The sequence below is a fragment of the Pelmatolapia mariae genome, linkage group LG4 (genome assembly GCF_036321145.2).
Source record: "Pelmatolapia mariae isolate MD_Pm_ZW linkage group LG4, Pm_UMD_F_2, whole genome shotgun sequence".
In the NCBI taxonomy this organism is placed as follows: domain Eukaryota; kingdom Metazoa; phylum Chordata; class Actinopteri; order Cichliformes; family Cichlidae; genus Pelmatolapia; species Pelmatolapia mariae.
Genome location: NC_086230.1, coordinates 16,938,441 through 16,964,189, shown reverse-complemented (window position 1 = coordinate 16,964,189; position 25,749 = coordinate 16,938,441). Strand labels below are relative to the sequence as shown.

Genomic DNA, 25,749 nt, shown 5'->3' with positions numbered 1-25,749 from the left:
TTCTATTGACCTTTGCTCACTATTTCAGCTGCTGTGGTTTACTCTAATTAGCATCACCAGGGCAGACAACTAGAGTGACAATAATGATGGCAATAATAGCTGATGGCTACAAGGTGGCAGATGGCTCCATCTGTAAGTATTACTATATATATAATGAGATGCTACCTATCTTCTGTTTCAGTCACAGTGCAGGACACCTGTCACAACATACCTCCAGTCATCAATACACAACACCTATCTATGAACAATTTGTGCAAATAACTGTCAGAGAAATTGACATACTTCTTTTCCTCTCTCCAAGGCCTCTCTCTTTGCTTCTGTGCCTTTCTTTATCTCTCTCCTTCACTCTCGCTCTCTCTCCCTTCGGCACTGTCACCCTTTCCCTGACAAACACAAGCACAGACATCCACACAGACAGTCTAAATCAGTTAGGGAGAGTCTGTGCTAGCTGCCCCACAGTGAGCAGAGCAGGGCATCTCATTTTTAGCAATAATACTCGACTGATCCTGTTTCTCCTTTTCAACTTGAATGGAGAAATATCATCAGATTAGACATGAACATTACTGAGCACAGTAAGTAGGGATGGGCATGAGATAAGGCAGGAGCTCATGCCTCATGAAAATGCATGCATGCTGAGGACAACACATCCTATTAGCTCTCACTCTGCGCATGATATACTTGCAAGGGACATGAGTGCAGTCACAGAGCAACAAACACATAAACACACGGACAACATTTTGACTTTAACAACTGGTGCAAATTTCTGAAGAGCAAGTCAGGAATGATTGAGGACAGAAATTATCATTATTTAAGGATAATTAACAAGGAATTCCTAAACTATGGTGTGTCAAAGACTTTACAGAAGATAATGAGATGGACTGGAAAGAAAAAGCTATGTTAATTAAGCAGCTCAGTGATGCAAACCTTTAAACTTCGTTGTATTTTATTGTTAGTTACTCTGTGTACAGAGTACGGAGTCAATTCAATTCCTTCATTACTTTTTCATTATCTTCATTTATCTAAACTAAAGTAAGCACAAAAAGAGTGACAAATATTATGAAAGCAAGTGATCTCCTTCTGTTTCACAGATTATGTTTTGAGATGCTGGAACAGTGTATAGACCCACGTTATCAGATTCTGATTTGTCTGTCACTAAGTAGCATTTCTATGAAAAGTGTTATTTATTTGATGTGCTAAAAAAATAAGCCCCAAAAAACACACTGGAAATGTCGTGTTGTGTTTGCAATACTAAAACACAGATTCCAACATTTTCCAAGTGGCACGCCAGAGTTCTGCTTTCATGTCAAATATTATCCATATGTACTAAACCACTTCTGTTTTATAAACTACAACTTTTTCTAGTGAAATGCCCTTTAGTGAGACTTTCAGGTTACTGTCCAAGTTGTCAGAGACTAATAGCCATAAATGCCTGAAACTCTGAGTTTGTCTCTATGTTTGTAGAGGCAGAAATTGGTAGATGTTTACAATGTTTCTTTTTTTCCCCCCAGAGAATAATACTTTTCAATTGTGCTTTCATTGAACAGCCTTCCATGTTGCAGTCAGTAACAACTTTAAATGTTAACCACAATAGCAAAGCATGAAGTAAAGCAAAGACACTAACAGAAAAAAGAAAGTTTCCACAGGACTCAATGCAATACTGTAAACAAGTAAATCTACCCTTACTGCTTCCATAGCAATTAAGAGCGTGAGCGGCAACCAGGCGCTGCTAATCAAATGGATTGAATAATTGATCATGAGCAACTGTGAGCACCTCTATAAAAGCAGAAGGCTTAGCAGGACGCTCATCTGGAGCACTGAGCTGTGTTTTAGCACAATGCCAAGGAAGAAAGACATCAGGACTTAGACTTAGGACATCAGTGGTCTTAGAGAAGCAAACGCTGCTTGTAATCTCGGAACCAATAAACAAATTTTCAAATAATTTTAAGTTTGCTCCAAGGTCAGGCCTTGCCATGCTCAAAGAAACAGCAAAAACTAAATTAAAATCCAAGAGCTACATCTTAGCTAGTTAGTTGGTTAGCATATTAAATGTCCACAGCAGTACAATTATAAAAAGGACTGAAGAAATATGGCTCGTTTGTAAGGGTTGCCTGGTGAAAGCCTGTTTTCTTTAAAAAGAACATGGCAGCACAAATTAAGTTTGCAAAGTTGCATCTGAGCAAACCAAAACTTCTGGAACTCCTTTGGAAAGCTGAGACCAAAGTGGATATGTTTGGCCTTAATGCAATGTTTTTCGGGTTTCACTGTTTAGAACATCACTGATTGCAATATCTCTCGAAATGTTTTCCAACATATCACGTTTATTGCACGTTTTGATGCATAAACTGCAAATAAACAGTACTATCTTGCACTATCTTGCCCTTGGTTTTCGTCCAGGAAACACCTCAGCTGTGAGCGGGGAACCACTGTTCACAGCGACACATCTCAGTGGTGCGACCTGCTCAGCCAGCCAGTGAAGTGTGGCCTTGTGGTGATGCTGGTGACTTTTCCATCTTTGGCCTGTGGTGATAACTCTGTGTGTACTGTGATTGATCAACAGTGGAGTTTTTATTAGAAATATAATTATCAGTTAATGTAGTAAAAGTGAGTTTATCTATTGGTAGTGATACTAAACCATTATAATTGAATGGGTGAAGTCTGACGCCTTCAAGTTCAAAATTCATATAAAATAAGCAAAGACGTTTAAACCAAATCCATTATTTTCATGTGAACAACAAATGATTTGAGTTAGTGTAAACTAAGCATGTACTTGTCTCTCAGCATCAGTTATATATTTTGATGTATTTTCATTTATTAATTTACTTCAACAGGTTTGTACTGTCAATATGCTTACAGACTAAATCTGGGATATTTTCTTTAGTGATTTGAGCCCGTTCCAAATATTGTAAACAACTGGTGGTATTACCTTTGGTTCAGTTTTCGGCTTTCTTGTCTGTGTTGTGTGTACTTAAGCCAAAAATGTGCCAAAACAACAGACACAGCGTTTCTATTTGCTACAAGCTGCTGGAGTTGCACAGTCGCCTCAGTATTGGAGTTTTCCTTCACAATGTGGATTGGATAGAGTCATGTGACAATAAACATGGTAGTACGTTTTAAAGGCACAGTACATAAAGTACAGGGTGGCTTGGTGGGTGCAGTGTATTAATGACTTTAAAAACAAAAAAAATGAAACAATTAATTAATTCATTGCCCAGCTCTAATACTTAATACACATTACTGTGTCAAAAAAATCATTTATACTAGTTCAGCGAGCTAGACACAAGGCCAGAAAGAGAATTGGAGCTATTTGGCTAAGATTACTGCAGAGTTGACTCTTTTTCCTTACATACCAGTGTCTCTTCTTGTCAAGCTTTCTCTCACTCTCCCACCCATAATCACATCAAAGAAAAGCAGCTGCTGACACACTGAGAAGGTTGGAAATGAAGCCGTCCAAAGCACAGATGTAAACTAAACTATATTCATAGCTGTGTGCAGTCAGCATTTTTATAGCTCCCACTGCCTCTCATGGGTCCATGGGTGGGTTACACAAATGGGTTACAGAATCTCCCGTTTGTGGGAGGCTATGTCTCTGTGTTTGCCCATGTGTTACTCAGTTCTTTGCATTAAGAGTAATTAACCAGCAAGTAGACAAAGAGTATAACAATGATGACGGGAAAGGACTCATGAGGTGCTGGGGATAAGAAGAGGGGGAAAAAAGGAGTTTAGAAGTTAAGAGGTTAGGAGAATGAGACACAAATGGTAGAGAACGGTGGGGGGGAAGAGTAGTGATCAAAGGTAGGGTATATTAAATGTGGTTGTTCTGGGTAATTGCAGGTGAAATATACATACATTACATCTTGTGTTGTTGTGTCAAGATCATTTGAAATTGTTCTGTGTGTAAGAGATGGCAAATTAAATCACTTACGGTTGTCAAAGCAACTTTTTCGTGTTTCTGTTTTTTTGGTTTGTTTTTATTTTTTAAAGTTGGAATAGAACAAAATCATTTGATCTATCTATTTATTTCTTGTTTTTATTGTTTCTTGTTTGGTTTTCACCACTGAATTGCACGCTCATTTGAATGAGCTCAGGTGTCAGACTCATCCAATGCAGAATATTCCATTTCCACCTGAGGCGCTTTCATGGAATGCTTTTGCTCATTATCTGCATTATACTGTAAAGCTCTATCAAATATATCTACTGTAATTGGTTAAATCTGAGGAGAAAGAATCCATACAAATTGTAGAATTTATCCTAGTTCTAGTTGTCTTCTTTTCAAATCATTTATAAATACCAGAGGCCCAGTGTCACTGGAAACCGAGCATGCCATGCACTTTTTTTCTCAGATCTTACCGTTATGTTACATATATCTGCACACCCACATTTTGGTTCATCTTTGCATCATCTGTTGAAAGAATATGGTTTCAGAGCTGGGGGGGCGGCTTCCAGCTGGATGCTGTGAAGAGCTTTTTCTCCAGCACAGGAGACCCTGCAATTATCTATGACTGTTTCTTCACTGAACACTCAGGTCTTTTGTGTTCCTGAGATCACCAGTGCTTTCTTTCTCAGAATGTAAGAACTGGCCACATTTAATGTCCCCGATGTTCTCTCTATGATGGTTTATATTGTTTTGCAGTCTGAGTATGTTTCACTTGCATTAAGAGCTCCTTGCTTCCAAATTATACCCCTTGACTCATCTCCAATTGAGTTTGCTTGTAATGAAAATAAAATTGCCATTGACATCTCCAGACCTTTTAACCACTTCATTAATTAAGAAACAACAAAAGAATTTCCCACATCTCTCCATGAAACATCTTTCGAGTGAATTAGTCAATTACATTTGATGTGAATTTATGCTGTAAGTCTGCTCTTCAACTGCTCTTCGAATGTATCTTGACTATTTTATTTAAAATCTGTTGATTTAAAATAGATTTGAATCCTTTTTTAGTTAATTTTTGGGGTCTAACTTGCTCGTCATTGTTACGTGAGCATAAAGAAACTGTAAAGTGTTAACCAACCATAGCTGCTCCAAAGACTTTACATAAAGTTTCATCCATGAACTCTACAAAGGATTTAATGCTGTCTTTGTCTTTGACAAGGTTTCATTAATCTTATGAGTCAGCCGTTACAGTGGGTTGTTTCTGTAAATGTTGCTGTTACAATACTTCGGTTTGTCTAAATTCAGACAAAAGTGTTGACCTCTCTATCACCATCTTAGCATAAAGACATGTCCTAATTAACTTGACACAGCGTCTTGATGATGTGAGAGATGCCAGATTATGATCTATGTAATTTTTTGGTGGTTGCAAGCAATAAAAAATGTCTAATTATGCTTGAAATTCATCCAAGCGCTTTGCTGCATTTAAATGTGTAACACAGCCACCGAGCAGATAAATGAGAATACAATATTTTTATACAGAAATAAATACAGTATGAGAGAGGTATGTGGTCTTCTGCTGCTGCCAGATGTGCTTCAAGGATCATTGTGCTTTCAGAGGTGCTATTCCACATGCCTTGGTTGTGATAAGTGGTTATTTGAATTATTTTTCCCTTCCTATCAGCTTGAGGCAGTCTGGCCATTCTACTCTGACCTTTTGCAGCAACCAGGCATTTTCTGGCAAAAGAACTGCTGCTTACAGCATAGTATTTCTTTTTCTGACATTCTCTGGTTTTGTGGGAAAATCCCAGCTCAGTTTGAACTTCAGTAGGTCATCTTGATTGTGTCTACATGCCACTAACCTAAGCTGCTGTTGTGTCATTGGCTGATTACATATTTATATTAATGAGCCGTTGGACAGGTGTACCTAATGAAGTGGAAGCTGAATATGAAAACAACTATTTGACCTAAAAGTATCAAAATCTTCACTCTGCCAGTATTTAGGTCGTTTGCTGTTTCATGATAATAAGCACCCTGCAAGGCAAGAAATTGAGGCTGTAAACAAAGACTGGGTTCAGCATCGAATGACTCACAACGAAGGTCATAAATTTGGGGGGAAGCAGGTGAGCTAACTAAGCTGAAGGTGTGAAGGAGGCCACATCTGGTAAATGTGTCGCAAATGGTTAGATAATGATGTGAAAGTCAGGCATAACTTTCAGCCTTCTTGTTTCAAGATTAATTATCCCACAGTGTGTATATACAACTTTTTAATGCAAAGTAAAAGGGGAAAAAAGAAAAAAGAGAAATAAAACATACATGAGTACTACATAGTATTTTTGCTGTAAGAACAGAATTATCAAAGAACATTTAATTTAATCATAACTACAAAAGCCCAGTAAATGAATACTGTTCCCACGTCTTCCTAGACTACACCACGAATGGGACTGACTGAGAATGAGAAAAGACTGAAACTGAGCTTCAAACAAACACTGTCTATCCTCACGACCCACCCATCTGTGTGTTTGTCTGTCTTTCCTTCAAGGCACATGTGTCCTTAGTACTGCTGGGCAAAATCTGCCACAGAGGCCTCTGACTGCAGAGCTAAAGGCAGGGGAGACAGAGAAAAATGAGAGAAAAGGAGAGACAGAGTGATGAAAGGATGACAAGGAGTGATATACTGTGTCAAAAGATTGAATAAAGCCTTGATATCAGAAAACACACTACTTTGTTCTTTGCATGCCAATTACACACTCAGTACTTTTCGTACCTATTGAGATGTGTTGGATATTTTGCATGAGTGTTTTATTTCCCCTTCTGAGAATCTTGGGAACTCTAATATGCTGTATGTCATCCATGTCTATCAGCAGCATATATGTCTATGTGTACTGTATATAGTTTGTCTGTAAAGCGTTAGGAGTGTTGATCTGTGATATACTGAGGTCATAATTATAATTATTGTAAAAATAAATCAATTTATATTTTTTTTAAAAAGCACTCATTAAACCTGTCTAAGTGTGGAAGAATGACTAAACTTATCCACCTGACTAGCCTTCACCCTTTTCCTAGGCCTTTTCCTGAGCTAGCCTCTAGCCTGCTATCCTGCTGCTTTTTCCTATTCCTCCTCCTGGCCAACCACCTGCCAATCTGCTACACCAGTGCCTCAAGTCTGCTACCCATGAATTTCCTACCTATATTCAGCATTAGACAAATCCTGATAGCTGCCTTTCTGGGAAACTAAGAAAACTCATAAGAGGGCCAGAAAAAAGCAATACTCCTTATTGGCTACTAGATCTACCCCTTGGAATCTCTCTAAATTCCAATTAGGCTTTGCAACAATATGCAAGATATGTCCTATGCACGTGCTCTTTCTGTCCGAAGCTATTCACAATAAAACCCCTAAACATATACACAATACAATTACTCATCTTTGAGTAGTAGAGGTTACTCTTATTGATAATAAATAGTTGCAGAAGCATGTGGAATCAATTTACAGCAAAATGTAGCAGTTTAATAAAATCTCTTTTTGTTTTTGGTCCTTATAGTAAGTTTTTAATCTAATAAAATTGTAGATAATATTTAATATACTGCATTTTTTCTCTAAGAAAAAAATCTCTGTAATATTTCTATTATTAGCATAAAGACAGGGCACTGCTGTTGGGGCTACATAAATGAATCTGAATTGAATTAAACTTAACTGATTTAAAATTGAAGTCCAACAATATGCATTTCTAAAGATACATTTTCATTGTCGATATAAAGCATGACATCGAGTGCTAGCTTTTCAAATCTGATTTGACAACAGCTTTAAAAGGCGTCCAAGGAAGAAGAAATTAACGGATCTGTGCGTTTGACAAGAGAAAGCAGGTGAACTGATAAATAGAGAATAAACAAAATGTAAGAAGAAAGAAAACCTATTTTTAAAAAAACCTTTTAAACTAACTTAGTAGTATAATGTCAGGACATTTTTGCACCTGCATACAATAAATCAGGTTTTTCATTACACATTGAGCAGTGTTGCAACCAAGCAGAAGTGCATTTCTCTATTTACTTTATATAGGAATCAGTTCTTTACACTACTCATTACATTACTTTGCAGCATTAGGATCACCTAACATGACCTTGATTTCAACACAAATCTACTTTTAAGGAGTGTGTACAATCCACCAACAGCAAAACTGCTGAAAACCTGCCCAAAGACCACCTGACATAAAAATGTGTTAATCGCAGCTCTGCTGTACAAACTGAAATTGTATGTATCACATTTCTTTGGCCAGTGCTTGTATTGAGTTGATATTTTGTTTGCAACAGAGGATAGCTATTTCTGGTCACGTTCTTGTTTTTCATGCAACAATCAGACAAAGTGATGTGCATATGTCTACTCCTGAGCATATTTTGCTTGTTTTGCCATTTCTGTCATAGCTGATGTGCAGACTAATGTTTGGCAGTTGTTGAAAAGCAGCATTTGATGGCTAATGGCAGTATAGAAGAAACAAAGACAACTGAAAAATGTATGGGATACAAATAACGGCATAATTGTTTGATAAGTAACTGTAGTGTTATCACTGATAGTTTTCCACTTTACAAATAGCTGCGTCCACAGCATTATAGAAAAGTATGAGGTAAGGCAGGTAAGAATTATTAACTCAAATACATATGAAGTATCATGAAAACATCCTTTATTGATGTAAACTGGACTCAAGTTTAATTTAAGAAAGGTGGTTGGCATCAGTGTGAATTGTGAAATTTTACAATAATGGATATTTTGGGTGGTTGCGATATATATTATGTAATATAATACTAAAAGACAAGGCTTTCAGACATATACACTGACTCTCTCACTCCCTCAGGCAACTCTAACAAACTGCAGGAACAGATATTTAGTCATTGTCATCATCAGCTCAAGCAGCTAGTGGATTTCCAGCTGAATAAAAACAAAAACATTTAGATTTTAAGAAAAAAATCTATTTATGCTTCAGATCTTTGATATCCAAATCGTGAAAGTTTGCCTACTACTTCATAACTTTTATTATGTAAGCTGTTTAGAAAAGTATGAGACTGTATAAACGACATGACTGTGCCATGCATATAAACCATGGCACAGTACAGTGTCACATACACAACACACACACACACACACACCTGTCTGGTTTGCTATCCTCGTGGGGACATCCCATTGACATAATGCTTTCCCTAGCCCCTTACCCTAACCCTAACCATTAAAAATGAATGCCTAACCCTAACCCTTACCCTAAACCTAACCATAACCTAATTGTAACCCTGACAGTAAAACCGCATTTTGAGTGTGAAAATTGCTTTCAACCCCGAGGGGACCTGGATTTTGGTCCCCACGGTGCAGAAAGTCCCCACCAGGATAGTAAAAGTCAGATTTTGGTCCCCACCAGGATAGTACGAACCCGTACACACACACACACACACACACACACACACACACACACACACACACACACACACACACACATCTAAGCCTTTGTTGCCTGGCTGGTGGATTAAGTGTGAGCATTTGTGAAATGATTTGAAACCCTAGGAGAGCAAAGAGGATGCATATGCATTGTGTTTATGTGATGTGCATTTGGCTTAGTTTTGTGCACATTTTACAGCCTATGTCTGCTTGTATTCAGGGCCTGCAGTGAGTCTGTGTGGGTTCTGTGACTACAGACCAGCAAAACAAAACAAAACAGTGTTAGACTCTGGAAAATGAAAAAGAAGAACAAATGAACTTTCCCTGGCTTGTTTTAACTGAGGATGTACCGCAATTAATATTATTATTGACTAAAGGAAAGGTAGTGTTTGACTATTGATTACTTATTTCTGTATTAGTCCACAGCTGAAGACTCTCAGCCAGAAAACATAACTGTAAATCTGAAAGCATGTGAACATGAGTCTTTTTTATGAATGAAGGCACAAAGATATACAGAGTTGGGGGTTTTTTTGTTTGGTTTTTTTTCATGTCTGGAAATCTGTAAGCTCAAAGCTAAAAGCAGCCACAAGTACCTACAGGTTTTTGCAGGCTGCAGGTTAGTGGGGGATGATCTAATCTCTAATCCGCTGGAACAATTTAGAAGTGGTCTTCCCAGAATCATCAATGGGTGATCCGTCCAAACAGAGCTTTTCGTGTTTCAGTATTTTTTTTCATAAAATACAGTCACTTTGGAAGTTTTCCACAGCTTCCGACTCATCCGAAAATCAATTTAATTTGTTGTTTTTCTCACTAATCCACAAATAGTGTCCACAATGACAATGTAAAAGCCAAGTTTTTCATGTAAATGTATTTTTTTTAAAAAAGGAAAAATCTCAGAGTCTGCCTTCATGGAAATGATTATCATTAGCAACAACTACCAGAAAAGGATTCGCTTCTGCTGGAGTTTTACTCCTGTTAAAAGCCAGTTTCTTCTTCCCACCGTTGCAAAGTGCTAGCTCATATGGGGTCTTTTGATTGTTGGGTGTTTCTCCAGAATACTGTAGCTTCTTTACCTTACAGTAGAAAGGGCTTTGAGGTGACTGTTGTTGTTATTTGGAGCTGTATAAACAAACCTGAATTCACCCTTCTGTCTAAGCCCAGTGGAAGCGCATTAAGTGAGGAGCAAGACCAAATGCATTCTCATCTTTTTCTTTGACATTTACAAATTTTTCCACAGACTGCCAGTGCTGAGCTTTACTGCAATTTTTGTGCCATCTGAACTAGAGAACATTTGTCAAAAACATCCTGAACTAAGGCATGTGCCACATTGTGTCTGCTAACAGAATGTTTTTAAATCCATCAACACAGTAGTTCCTCAAAACACTGCCTATTTGCCAGATCGGGTTGATTTAAATTTCTTCCTCATCCCCAAAATAAATTTCATTTTGAACGGTTGTCATTTTCACATAGTGGAGGAAATCCAGTGCATGTTACAAATGGAAATCTGAAAGAACAGCAGCAATCCAAAGCACAGCAGAATTGCTGGGAACAGTTTATAATTACACAAGGACGCTACTTTAAAAGGGGATATCAGCCAAATTTAAATCATATAGGATTTTTCCTTTAAAAGTACAGTCTCTGAACTCTATTGCTGCCCTCATATTCAGGCCCTTCATTGAGTAATTGGTTAAAGTACTGCTGGCATCAATGACAACCTCATGTCTCAGGAATTACCCTAGAAGCTTAGCAAATGTTGCTCTCAGCAGTTTCTTCAAAACATCTTGACATTTCAAACTCATCTGGGTTGAATAGGGAACATCTATTTTCAGGTCTTTCAAGAGATGCTCTACTGCATTCACCCATGCCTGAATGCAGTAGAGCATGAAGTCACTTCTGTGTTTTTTTAGTGATATGCTTCAGATTCTTGTCTTGTTTAAATGTATCCTACCACCTAGAGATCCTGAGGATTCTGTAAAATCTTGATGCTGTTAGTGGAGTAATGCCCAGAACTCGTGATCTGTGACCATACAGTTTAATTTTCACTTTATTAGATCAGTGCATATTCAGTCTTGTTTGCTTTGTGGCAAACTCCCAAAGGGTTATCACATTTCATTTAGTGAGACCTTAGGCCTCATTCACACTGGCCTAGAAATCGACCAAGAAAATGTGTGTTCCCTGCCTGGTTGGCATGTGGTTGCTGGAGGTTGCTTGAGTAAAATCAGTTGCGTACGGGCTGCACCCAAAACTTGGTGTGACTCTTCTGGTCAAAATCAGACTTCTGTGTTCCCTCATAGCTGGCATGGAGTTTAGATGAAAGACAACAACTTGTCCACAAACACTTATCAATTGCTCACCAAGCAAAAGTGAAATGTCAAAAAGAGCAACTGTTGCATCGACTTATGCTTGGCCCTTCATGTTCTGGGCCTCCCAAACCTTATTGCCACATCTAAACAGCATTTCTCTCAATGATGAAACTGTCTATCTAGCGAAGCCTCCATGCCATCTGGCCACTGCACTCTGTGATGTGTAGTTGCAGGATTAATGCCATTCAGTCAAAACTCAAAATGATCTTGGAAGGTGAACTGTGACAAACCTGTGGGCTGCGTCCTGTTTTGTTTGATCAAACTTGCCTGTATGTTCGTGGAAGCTTGGTAGGGGTTCTCTGCCACTGTGTTTGTATAGGTTTCTTCTTTTTTCATGACCATCCAGGAAGCTTAGGCACTGAAATTTTGCTTTAGATATAGCTAAGTATTTCTTTTCTTTTCTGAGTGGGGATTTATGATTCTTGTCTTGGCCTTAGAGACCCTGACGTCTACTTGCTATATATTTTATATATATTTTGATACACATTTTGCTACAGTTTGCTATACAGTTTATATATTATATATATTATATATAATAATCTTTTTTATATTATGCTTGTTCCATAATCTTGTTCCAGATTTCTGGATTGGGTTGTCCCCCCTAGACTTTTAGATGAGGGGTTATAAGAGTAACGCAAACCAGAAACAGAGATAATTCATCTTCATCCTTTACTTTGAATGCCTGAGCCTGCAACCTATAAGTTTCAAAAATGCAGCTTTCACTTTGAAAGTGAAAGTCTCCACTGCACCAACCACATTTTCACTACTGCTCGGGAAGTACCTTACTAATGTTTGCATATAGAACGGCATCTTTAATGCAAGAAAGATGTTTTCCCAGCAGGGTCTCCTACTGGTCGCAAGGCCCATGAAACTGAGATCTCGTGCAGATAAAGTTCAGTGAATTCAGTTAGGAACAGGTGTACTCCAATTAGTTTGTAGAAGCAGCAAAGCACACACATTTATAGCATATCTGTATTTAAAAAAAACTGCTTTTTGCTTTTTTAATGTGTTTAGACTGAAGGGCAAAAAGAATCAAGTCTAAATCATGACAAAATATGGAAGACCTAAACGTGTTTTAAAACTTTATAAAAGCATTGCAAATTTACTGATTTGTCTATGCTTGGCTTTTTCCATCAAATCAGCCATGAGGCCTCCAGGGTCTGTCTTCACCTTTTTCCCACAACAAAATACAGCTTCAGTGAATCATAAAGCACGATAAATGCCTCTTTTCTTTAGAAAATTGCTTAATAACAAAAATGCTAAACTTCTACTACGATCTCAACAGATGAAACAATTGCCACTGTATTCAGGTGTTCAGTGCTCTCTGGATGCCGTTTTGTTTTCAGTACCAGAATGCTCTTAACTTTTGCGTATGTAAGAGGAAAACAAATAACACATTTCACAAACTGGGTTCTAGACCATCTCTGTGGCCAAGAGATTGCAACAGTCAGCTTCTGTAGGCAAAAATCACACTAATTAGAATGCAAACAGATGCTTCAGTAGAACATGCCACCAAATACTCATCCAAATCAACAGTGCCTAGGCATGCATACACAGGCACACACACACACAAGCAGGCTGACTAGAGATACAGTCTCTCTGTGAAACTGCAGTTGCAGAATGGGTGACAGAGCTAAAATATTTATACCCAGATCTTAGCAGTCAGTACTAACACAGGAGGGAAGACGAGGGGAAAGATGGATAAAGACAGGAAAAGAGGGAGATATCCAAGAGAGGCAGGCTACAAGCAAAGGGGCGATGGAAAGTGTCGCTGTCTGTGGGTAAGAGGAAAAGCAGAGTGATAACAACAGAGAGAGAGAGAGAGAGAGAGATGAGTGTGCAGCACAGATGCCAAATGAATCTAGGGCAGTTCAGAAAAACAAGGCATTATTCCAAAATCCACTTGCTATGTGTGTGCAAGTATGTGCACGTAACTGTATTTCATTATTTGTGTGTACGTGTTTGTGTGTGTAATCTACAAGAAAATATGCTAAGCATCCATTTAAAGTGAAAGTAGCATGCCAGAGGTTAAATATCAAGCAGAAATACCACAAGTTTCTCTTGCGATTAATCTCTGTGCTTTTATTCATCACCCTTGAACAATTGCACTGCTCTACACATCCCTCCCACTCTACTTTCTGCCTCCCCTTCTCACACACACACACACACTTCCACAGCAGGCAAGCGAGTTTTTTTTCCCACTCCTTCATGAAACTCAAACGCCGAGGGATTTTGTATATATGAGCATGGGTGTGGGTTAAAAGGGGTGGGGGGAGGGTTGGCACAAACCAAAGATGATGGCAGATGGCGTCCTTACTTAACACACATACAGTACACACAAACACTGAACACTAAGCAGATACAGTAAATCTTCATGCCATGAAAAAATGAGCACATGCATAACATTCATGGATCGTAATAAGCGTCCATCCAGACATGCAAAAGTTTCATCAACTTTCTGTTGAGGTCTGTGCAGATATGGTGGAAAATTTAAAAAGAATCACCAATCACAGCATTTAAAATAGCTCCAATATACTTTTTTTCTCTGACACTGATTTTGATTGACACTTACTAGGTAAACAGTTTCATATTGTGTGCGCTTAACATATGAGTAAGTCCATTTTCTAAGACTCTAAAAATATTGCTCTTATGATTCACATCAGTAACAGCTGCATATTGGATGAGTCATGTCAAAACGCCTTCATCCTCTGGAGATTATTAAATTTAGAAAGCCTCCAAACACTTCATAAAGTTCAAACTAGTTGAACTAATTTCCATTCACTTTTGAAACACTGTGGACTTTTTGGTCCAGATCACCACCTTACAGTAAATACACAGATCTGGAACCTTGACTTGCATATGATGATATGTTTTTTTTTCCCTCTCTCTGACCATTTCAGTCAGACAACTCACATTTGGAGTACTTATGTAAGGCAGATAATAGAGTTCTGACCTCATCACTCCTGGCAGAAAACATTTGCGTAGAGGTATTGGGGAATGATGAGTAAAAATACCTCCAGTCAGTCTGCAGGTCTGCAGGTGGGTGACGTGGTAGTTGAAGCTGAGCAGGGGAAATGTGCACTGGCAGAGTGCAGGGAGAGACGGGAAAATTTGCAGCTTGAATAGCTTCGAAGCACGCATTTGGTGCACGATGTCAAGAAGAAGGTTTATCGTCTGTGCGTGTGCAGCAGTGCAGCTCTGCTGATTGCTTGAACTTTGCCCCTTTAAATGCATTACCATTGCAATGCTGAAAATTTTTCTCACAGTGTAGCCAATTTGACATGTTCTGTTCTGAAGCGAGGCGTGACTGTCCATACACACATCAAAACACTCGTGCACGTGTTGCTTGAGTTTGTCACCAGCACCTTCCATCAGACAGACACGCATCAGTGCACCCTCCTCTTTGTGTGCGACAGCCATTCTCCGTCAGAATCATTTTGTCAGTGTCAGGTCATATTGCACCACTTTGTCACTCCAATTACAGTCATAAAGCTCAGAGTTGCAAATCTATTAATGCGAGAGCCGAAATCGGACTGGCCCTGAAATAAAGGCTCGTGTGAGTTTACTGAGCAGATGTGGAGCTGAGTCCTTACTTAAAAGTGCTTGTCAATTCCCACACTGTTTAAAGCCCACTGGCTTTCTGCGGATCTGCATGTGGCTATGAAAGTAATGAGAAAAGAACGCCTATGCCTCTAGCTGATTCAGCTAAAATGACTTCAGCATTGTTTTTAAAGTCACACTGTAGCTGAGTTCAGGTAGCGCATAACGGGTCTGTGCCACTCGGCAGCGTGGTACTTTACACTCAGCACTGGGTTGAAAATACTTGGTGACAAGGATTTCTGCAGATTTTCCATCAACTCTTTCCTGAATTTATGGTTAGCTTGACAGGTATGAGATGTGCTTGAACCCTCCTGTGAGAGTTCCTGTCATTCAGCGGGTTAGGTGGTGTTGAAGAGCTGGTTCACCAGCTTCTCATTCCTCCCTGTTCTTTCCCTTTCTTCTTGCCCTTACTCCTCATACTGTAACATTCTTATTTCCCATCTCTACCTGTTACATGCATTGCTTTCCATCATTTCTCCCACTCCCTAGCACCGTTCTGTGTAAACCCTCTGTATTCCTTTCACGTCTCATCCTCCGACACAGGGAAACACAGATTATCAACACATTCCCGCCTAGTTGAAGTACAGCTAATGAAACTGACTCTAAATCTCTCAAATCTGTCACTGGATGTTGCATTTCTGAAACCCTGTCACAGATTCACTGTCTACTATGTGTCTCAGTTTCTTGCCCAAGGGGACCTCCCACAGGTTCTTGGCAGTGAAGGAGTGACAGTTGTTGTGAAACATGACTGTTGTATTGATTGCACACAGCACCGCAACAGCTGGTAGGCTGAAAAGGGAGCACAGTGTGCTGTGGCCAAGAATTTTGATGTGGAGGAGTAAGCAAGTGTGGATGTTTCCCTGGGGTTATCCCTCTCAGGATCTTTGCGTAATCTTTTCTGGTGGATCCAGACATTGATTTGGAGGGGCGTGGTTGGGAAAAGGGAAGCTACGAGAGGTAAATCTGGTGGGGAGTGACAATTGTGGGCCAGTGAGCTGAGAAACCTGATTTCCAGGAATATAAACTTTAGGTAAGTCCATTATGAGCACAGTGCTCAAAATGAACTGGCCCATAATGGACTGCAACTTAGTAAATCAACCCTGCATCTAGGAAGGCACGATACTGACATTTACATCTTTATTTACTGTAAAGGTTTACAGAGGTCTACAATTTCACAGTATAGCAGATTTTTCATAGTCTCTATCTTCAGATAGAGAAAGTATGAATAGGAAAGGGAAAAAAAATCATTTTTATATTATTATAATAGTTTATCAGTTAAAAAGCTAGTTGAAGACCTAGTTGTAAATATACAGTACTGTGCAAAAGTCTTGATCCATCTCACCTTTTTATTTCTTTTTTGCTTCCAAGAGGCCAGACTTTTGTTGTAATGTTTAGATGGTCTTGAGTTACCCAGGCTTTCTGAAGGTCTTTCAAAGTTTGGTCCCCTGCAAGCTACTTAACACTGACCTATTGAATAGAAAAGGTACCTAACTCAAAAGATTAATTACTGCTATGTCTACACACACCAGAAAACATTTAAATGCATTTTAAATTGTATCTTTAGGCACTTATTACTAACTAGCTGAATCCATAAAAATGCCAATGATACCAAGGTTTGACAGGGATAAAATAATATTACTTCACCATCCAAGGGGATCCCCAAAGAGGTATTATCCAAAAACTTTGCATTTTTCAGAATGGTGTGCAGTGTGCCCTTGGGACAAAACTGAAGAAACTGGACAAATGAAAGAGAAAAGAAAAAGAGGCAAGCCTAAAAATGTATCTACAGCAGACGAACAGTATCTGACAAGCCATCTCTTTAAGAAATAAAAACAAATCCTGCAAAGACCTCACACACGACCAAAGATGGTGCATCTGGCCCTTCAGTTGATTCATGCACTGTTCACTGAAGTCTCATCAAAAACTCAGGGGAATAGTGGCTGTCAACAAGTCATTATTAAGGAAGGGAAGCAGGGAAAAAAGGCTGAGATAGGCTAAATTACACAAGAACCTGACTGAAAATCAGGGGCAACAGGTCTGATGGAGTAATGGATCCAAATTAATTTATTTTCTAACTAAAATCATCAGCAGTATATATAGAAGAGGACAGGAGAACGGTACAACAGTGACTATCTACAGCCATCTGAAAGACATGGTGGAGTCATGGTTTTTTGCATTTCAGCCAGCACTGTTAGGGATCCTCGTGAAAGTCAATGGAAGTATGAACCACAGAAAAGTATCATCAGGTGCTGATCTGCCATGCAGTACAAATTGGCAACAACTTCATTTTTCAGCATGACAATGATCCCAAAAACACTGCCAATGGAGTAAAAGTGTACCTGGATAGGAAAATACACAATGGAAAACTATCAGTCATGGACTGGCCTCCCCAGAACCTGGACCTCAACATCACTGAAGCAGAATGGGATCATGATCACACTGAACTGAACAAAAGACAGTCAGCATCCAAAGAAGAGCTTCTAATTTCCTTAAACAAGGCTGGAAAACTACTTAAAGTAATTACAAGAAAGCTTGCCCAAGAAAGTGATCATATAAAATACTGACTTTTAAGCCCATTAGAATTGTACTGTAGAATTGTAACTCCTTGCACATTTCAATAAATTGTTGCACTTATGTCCTATTTTCCCAGCAAATAAAATAAAATACACATGTGTTTTGTAACTGTAGCAAAAACAGTAAAAAGCAAAATAAAATTATGGCATCTGTAAAACTAATAATGTGTATGTATGTATGTCTCCTTGTCATAGGAGGTTTCAGTCCTGTGTTTTAAATCCTACATTTCTTGTATACAGTTATCAATAAGGCTGAATTTGTATCTACAGCTTGGAGTCTAGAGTTGCAAAATGGCAACATCTCAACAAAGTCGGCTGTGAGATGTAGCAGTAGTGATTTAGTAGCAAGGCAGCTAAGCAGTCAGTCACGCTCCCAGCCATCTGGGTTCATATCCCATTAGTAATCAGAAGTGCACACTATACATGTCGTCACATATGTACAACATTTTTCATGTATTTAATCTCCACATTAGTTTGTGCTATTATACTGGCCATATGGAATAGAAAGAGAAAAAAGAATGTCCTTTCTCTCTGATAGCAAATATTATGTTTTACATCTAGACTTTAAGAAAAAATTTGCAAAAAATATATATAAAATCTCACTCATTCATCTCCTTCACCAAACCACCATCATTTGACCTGGATCCTAGGACAAGATGCCTAAATTAGGCTAGCTGAGCTCTAACTATCTTGGTCTCTAAGTGCTCTGAGGTTAAGACCATAAAATAGCACTAATGGCTCAAGTCATTAACTTTTCAATAACTACTGAAGCTCCCACCCATCTGGCACCAGTCCAGCCCTCCACTCACCTATCTTTCTTTCCTCCGTTTTATGCACAGTGAACTCTACAGTGTCAATTTATAGTGTTTTCATTCATAAAAACTGAAATAAAACTGAAATCAAAGTTTTTGCTAGTATTATATTTGTCAGCTCTTGAGATCTAACCTAACAGTCAGCACCACAGATTTTTTTATGAGTAACACAGTTCAATAGCATCCTGATGAAGTGAAGATTATATTGCAGCAAGCCAAAGGCTTTTGGTTGGTAGGTGGTCATTATTTAGGTCTCCCAGGCACACCTCCCCTACTGATTTTCTCTTCCCCTTCTTCCTTGGTGCACCACTGATCTGTGATTGCAATTGATTGGAGACTGCTCATCATTCCTCCAGGGGCAACAAAAGGAATCATGGGACAAATGAATGCAGCAGGTGGAGAGAAAATTAAGAAATGTGTGGAAGGCAAACTGATACTATTAAGGAAAGATATGGGGCTCTCTATAGTTTGACATGTAGCTCTTATGTATTTTTTATTTATGCAAGTAGGTGACGACAGTGATTGACGGAGCCAGGGTAAAAAATGGGCAGTAAAGGCTTTCACTTTAGTGAAAGCTAATTTACTATATGGCATACGAAGGAACCCGCCTGCTTAGGAAACTGACATGTGACAAATGAAAGGAAAAAAATCACAATAACAAAATTATAGCAGGATTATGGATCCTGATTCTGATAAATAATAGGGTTGAGAGAGAAAAAGATTCAGTATTGTATTGCGATATTTTGTGAGACAATATTGTATTGATAAAGAGACACTAAATATGCGTGTTTTGTTAAAAAGTTAAAATTCTCTGGGAATAGTAGAAACAAGAGGCCTTATCTCACTTGATAGGAAGCAACCTTTCTGCAAACAGTCGCAGTCTGACTTGGACAGTCACCAATAGAGAGGCTGCAGAAGGTTTGCAAGTTCTATCTAATTTATAAATGCAGACAGATTGCCAACATGTTGATATCAGTCTGAATGAGTCTTTATGAATAAGCATTGTTGTATTCTGGATATATTCATTTGGAACAGGGCAAGGTTGCTGAGTGCAGATGTAATAGTTAAATGTGATTTTCTGTCCATGTAGACAGAAACACGCAATGTTCACTGATTCATCAGTTAACTGCTGTATTATCAGAAATATATTGCATATATTTCTGAACTTCACCCCATATAATGGCATACTGATGACTACTGACTTCGGTATTACGGCAATAATTGATGAAGTGAGATAACTTTGGATAAAACAGATAATGTCAGAGTTAAACTTTAAGGATAATTTGCAGTTGAAAAAGGTGGTAATTCACAATATATGTTATTGCAATTGTCACAAAATGTAAAATAAAAAATCATGAGTGAAGTATCGTGATAATAATCGTATCTTGGGATATGTGATGATTCCTACCTCTCATATGTAATACATATATAATAAAATATAATAATGTGTTCCCCAGTTATGTGTTTTGGTGATGGTGTCGAGCATCATTGTTAGGCTATTTGTTAATTATGTGCAAGTAATTATGATTTAGGTGTAGCGAAAGCTGCAGTTAATGAGTCATAGTATTTTCATAGTCATCATACCATTCAGTGAACCACTGTGCCCTATGGATGGAGGCCCTATAATCCTGGAAGAGACCATTCTAGTCAGGATGTAGAAAAACAGGATGTCAGAGCAAGCCTCCACAAATTTGCAGCGACACATTCATCTAAGTGGACGAGTGGACCAAAACCATCAGCAAAATAACCCCACAGGCATAACAGAGCCAACGGGGGCCTCCTCACTGCCGGGTCAACCATTTATGTTTTTTCTTTTAATTTGTCACCTGTCCAAGCCTGTCACTATAAGGAGAAACCAATGCACCATCTCAGGAAGCATCCTTATTTGTTGATTATATGCATTCCCTCTCTCATCATCTAAGTGAACACAAGTCCTTCCTTTGTTATACTGTGTATTTACATGATGTATGCAGATCATTTTCAAAGACACACATGCACGCGTACACAGACACACACACACACGCACCACAGCTTGGACACCCACTACTGCATCAGTGTCTCCAGACACTGTCAATTAATTAGGGCTGCAACGATCTGTCGACATAATCGATGACGTCAACTATAAAATTTCATCGATGCAGGATTTTATTGTATAGATGTGTTTGTCCTGTAAAAAGGCTTGTGCACCTCTCAGATGGCTGAAGTCACAACAGAGAGCATCTTTAGCATGGTTATCAGCAAGCGTCACTCCAGAGCACGTCCACTGCAATCGTGAATTCATGAACTGAATCATCTGGAAACTTTGGAAACTTTGTTAATTTGGACTGGAAACTAAAAAAATTTTGATTTAATTGGAAGCTTGTTTTGAACTTAGGGACAGAAGTCTTTTTCCAGTTCCTATTTGCACATTATTATTTGTTTAAATACTACTAGCGCTATAATTTGTATTGCCTAATACCTAATTCATATGTTTCCTGGGTCATTATTTTAATTTGCTGTGGGATGAGACAACAGGGTGATATTCGCAGGTGGGCAGACTTGAGCAGGTGAGGTACTGGAGCCTAGAACAGGACGTTTCTCCACAGGACACGGAGATAATTAGAGTTATTGAAATAATCCCTGACTAATCGACTAATGAGCGAAAAATTGTTTGTTAGTCGACTACCCAAAAAATCTTTAGTTGCAGCCCTACAATTAATATAAACAAGTTAGTGATTACAACAAAAAAGGAAAGTGTTGTTCACATTTGCTAACTGTTATCTCGTGCCTAGCAGCCTAAAATGTGTGGGCGAAAGAATCTGTGCGGTCCATCGGTCAGTAGTCGGACACTGTTGCTGCTGCCGGCAGACTATCTCTCTCTCTCTCTCTCTCTGTCTCTGTCTCTCCCTCAATCGCTAACTCACACACGCGCGAGCACAGTGAAACTAAAGGCAGCTTAAGCCAAAGCCCTGACTGCAGGTAGAAGAACAGAGAGGTGTCTGTAGCGCAACAGAGTAGCTGGTCCATCCATTCACTCTCCCAAAAAAAAAAGAAAAAGAAAAAAAGAAAAACCCACAAGCTAGAGCACACGCGCGCGCGCACGCACGCACAGTCAGTTTTATGCCCTGAGCGATTCCCTCCCTCGACACTAAATCCCCTCGCGCACATCTGTCCATGGCGCGTACTCTGCCCGGCCATCCTATCTCCGCAGAATCCAGCATAAATACCAGCCAAGCTTCATGTGACACTCTAAATCTACAGCCACAGATTTTAATCACTTCTAAAGCCAGTCGCGCAGGAATACCACCTTATGAACGACAACTGTACCAAAAAGAAAAGAAAAAAAACCCCGAAGAAAATGCGCGCTAATACCCAGCAATAAAATTCTCCTCATTGCACGTACATATTTCTAAAACCTAACTTTGCTCCACATCGCGGATAATTCAAACCACAAACAGGGAAAAGCGTGCTTTCATGACCTCATGAAATCTGCCATATGGGGCTTCTGTTGCACCAAGAGGACTCAACCTAGCAAAGCGTTGGGAGTCTGTGGTGCAGGTGCGTCCTCGCGTTGCCGTCGCGTGCATATATTTTATCATACCAGGATGGGTTAAAATAAATAAATAATTAAACAATATAAAAGATGAAAAGGGGCAATTTTTGTACAGTACCTTCACTCATTTTTCCTCCAAATCGTGCGTCGAGGGAGCAAAAAGGGAGCTTTTTTTTCCATCCAACGTCGCAGGCTCAGCACCACGGCGGGAGTGGATAAGTGAGAGAGAGAGAGGGGGAGAGATAGAGAGGGAGGGAGGATGCATAGCCTAGACCTCTGCGTAGAGTAATATAGTCCAACTGCAGTGGGCATCTACAACTGGCTTCATTTTCACTACAGTATAACCTACCTGCGGATTGGGTCACCACTTAACCTCTTTTAATTGCTGGTGTATGGTGTTTAATATTCATAAAATCTTCAAGTCATCACACCTAGGATTATCCAGCGTTGATTGCCATAACTCTGCATGCACACACAGGAGGCTGACACAGACATGCAGTCACTGCATCAGTGATTCCTTCCACCTCACATTCAAGACGTGAATAGGCGCACAAGCAATCTGACTGCCCTCCTAAAACTTGATTGAACAGATGCAAAAAAAAAAAAGAAAGAAAGAAAGAAAGAAAAAGAAATCAATGAAGAGGAGGACCTTTTAATAAGTACAGTTTCTTGAAAGATGTTAATTATTTACTCCTTCCAAAAAGACAATAATGCTAAAAGCTGCATCTGACCCCAAGCACAGTTCAATAATTTGCAGCATTTTTTTTCTAGGTTATGGTGAGGGGACAATAAAAAATGCATTGTTGTGTTCAAATGAGAGCCTACGTTTTTGACAGTTCCTCCTCCTCCTCTTCCTTCTCTTCCCTCTCATTTTAACCGCAAACACATTTGAAGCTCTAAGATGGAGTAGGATGGGAGCGATGAATTTTCCCAGCAGTTTGTGAATCAGGCTATTGCAGGAAAAATCTAGAGGTATGAGAAGCCCCTGAGGATGTTCTGCCTGTGTGGACAGTGGGGAGGATGATTCTGTTTTTTTCACGGCAAGAAATATGTTGAAGGTGTAATCATACTCAATTAACACTCTTCCCCTCCTCATTTCACACTTTTTTTCCATCACAGAAGCCAGCACGCCCATACACATGCAAACACACATGTTTACCTCAGTTTATTAACTCACACTCTCTCAATCTCTGTCTTTTTTTCTCTGTCAGCAGAGGACTATTAGCTCAAGAGAGTGCTGTGGCATTGAGACTCTTATTAATTTTTATTCATATCAGTAGGTCCACTGTTGAGCCAACACCAATGGCTTGTCGTAGCATGATGCGCAACAAATTTAATTTCGCTGCATCTGCATTCATATGTAGTGACCTCTTTAAATGTTTATGCTTGCATGCACAATAGGCTGTATTGTACTGTCTAAGCTAAAATGGACCTGTTCCAAAAATAATGGGGATTTCTTGCATCAAAAATCATCATGCGAAAGGTTTTTGTTTTGTTTTTGTTTTGTTTTCCAATATCCACACATATAAATCAGATATATGGTGACCCTGGTGAAATTCAATTCAATTCAATTTTATTTATATAAAACCAGATCACAACAACAGTTTCCTTTATATCGCAAGGTAAAGAAGGTAAAGAAAGAAAACAGACAAAACCCCAACTATCATATGACCCCTATGAGCAAGCACTTGGGCGACAATGGAATAGAAAAACTCCCTTTTAACAGGAAGAAACCTAAAGCAGAACCAGGCTCAGGGAGGGGGCGGCCCCGTCAGGGAGCAACTTAAAAGGCTTTTGTGACATTTTTTCTACTTCTACTGTGTTTTATTCAGTTTCCAGTGTATTCTGTGTGCTTTTGCAGCATTTTTCTGTTTGCTGGTGTTTTCTTAAGTTGTAGTGTGTTTGACCTCTCTTACTCATTCCTTCTTTCCACACAAGTATCTAAGGAAATTCTCTAATATTCTTCTGTCGCCTGCATTTGTTCAGTTCTGGTCTACTATTAGCCAAGAATTTAGAACAGGAGTCAAAAAGTGTTTGTTGACCTACCTTCTTAGGTTATTAAGGTTTTTTTTTTATCTGTATCTACACATGTCCAATAAAGCGAGCAAACTGGGTGAGCTGTAGACTAGAATTAAACTGATGGAAAACCATGACTGAGGATGAATTTGACAAATATTGATGACAAAGTTATCGAAATGGAGTTATTTGCTTAAGTTAAAAAGTATTTACGTCACCGGTTTATGGAGTAACGTCATGTAACCATGAAAAAAAAAGATGGGCCTAAAAAATCTACAGGAGTTTATGTATCAGACATATTTGAACAGACTGGTTAGCCATTTAAAAGTTCACATGAAGCTAAAAAGATAGGTCATCTCTCAAAAGCATAATTTTGTCAGACTAGAAAATGTCGAGCTTCAGGGTAGTGCTTTTGCTCTCATGGGACCCAAAATTGCTGGCCTGCCTGCTCACATTCATAACTAACCTCAACCAGCTGTCTAGTCATAAATAATTCTTTCCTAAATTCACTCTCACTTTGATGCATGCAAACGTTTTCCTAGCAGCCAAACAATTAATGACTCCCCTTTTATTACCGAATTACTGTCAGGACCTTTAATTCCTGATACTTCTTGTGATCACTATGTTGGAAAGAAATGGGGATGTTATTATATCACTAATAAGGTTCTGGGATTATGACACTGGCTACTCCAATAATGAATCAGTTGAAATCTTTCCAGATGGGTGCATCCATTTTCTGCTTGCTATATTTATGTGTGTTTGGTGTTGCCTTGATTTTTGCAGGCTTTTATTTTGGAAGGTCAACGACTGAATGTGTTTTTTGTTCCAAACAATCATTTATATATCAACATGGTTAACTTTGAAACATTGTCAGCGATCATTAGCTTCAGTTTAAGTATATTTTCTTATTTTTACTGCTATGCTAAATAGAGGATAATCTCTTTCATATTGTTATTTGCAGCTTCTTCTTTTTTTTCCTTCAATATGATAATGTTTAACACTACAATTTATCCATGGCTTTGTCTGCAATTGTGCTTGCTGGGTGATAAATGGCTCGTGCACTTACCTCCTCCTGAATGGAATAATTTTATTGGCATTAAGGGCAGGTCTGATGCGAATGTAATCGTATGCCAGGTTTCTGTGCTGATGAGGTGACTCATTGTGCATACATCGTAGTGTTTTCACACATTACATCAGGTTTTCTCAATAGGCAATCAAGATCATTAGACTGCCCTTCATTTTATGTCGTTATGACAGATCCGTGTTAATGTGCAACATAGGCTTGACTGGCCAGTAGTTCCCACTATACATATCATGGAACAGAAATAGAAGATCAGGCCAGTATATCATATTGTAATATGGCCTTTCCACCTATGTCCTTATTCTTAAATTAAAGGGAGTGCCATAAAAGCCAACGCAGCTCAAGAGTTCAAGAGCCAATTCGAGCTGCCAGGGGCGAGTGGTGGGGCACACCCTAAACAGGTCGCCAGTCTGTTGCAGGGCTAACAGCTCTAACTGCATTGCTTTGGGAAGAAGCCAGAGTACCTGGAGAGATTCCTGGTG

The 25,749-nt window shown here is 39.0% G+C and overlaps 1 protein-coding gene across 1 annotated transcript in view; it reads right to left on the bottom strand.

The window, feature by feature from the left end:
* Positions 1–22,382, bottom strand: part of LOC134626124 (protein phosphatase 1 regulatory subunit 29) — an 82,838-nt gene extending 60,456 nt beyond the window's left edge. The window contains exon 1 of the mRNA XM_063471648.1: positions 22,289–22,382. The gene's annotated coding sequence lies outside the window, so the exon portion shown is untranslated. The remainder of the gene's footprint in view (positions 1–22,288) is intronic.
* Between the last annotated feature and the right edge of the window lie 3,367 nt (positions 22,383–25,749).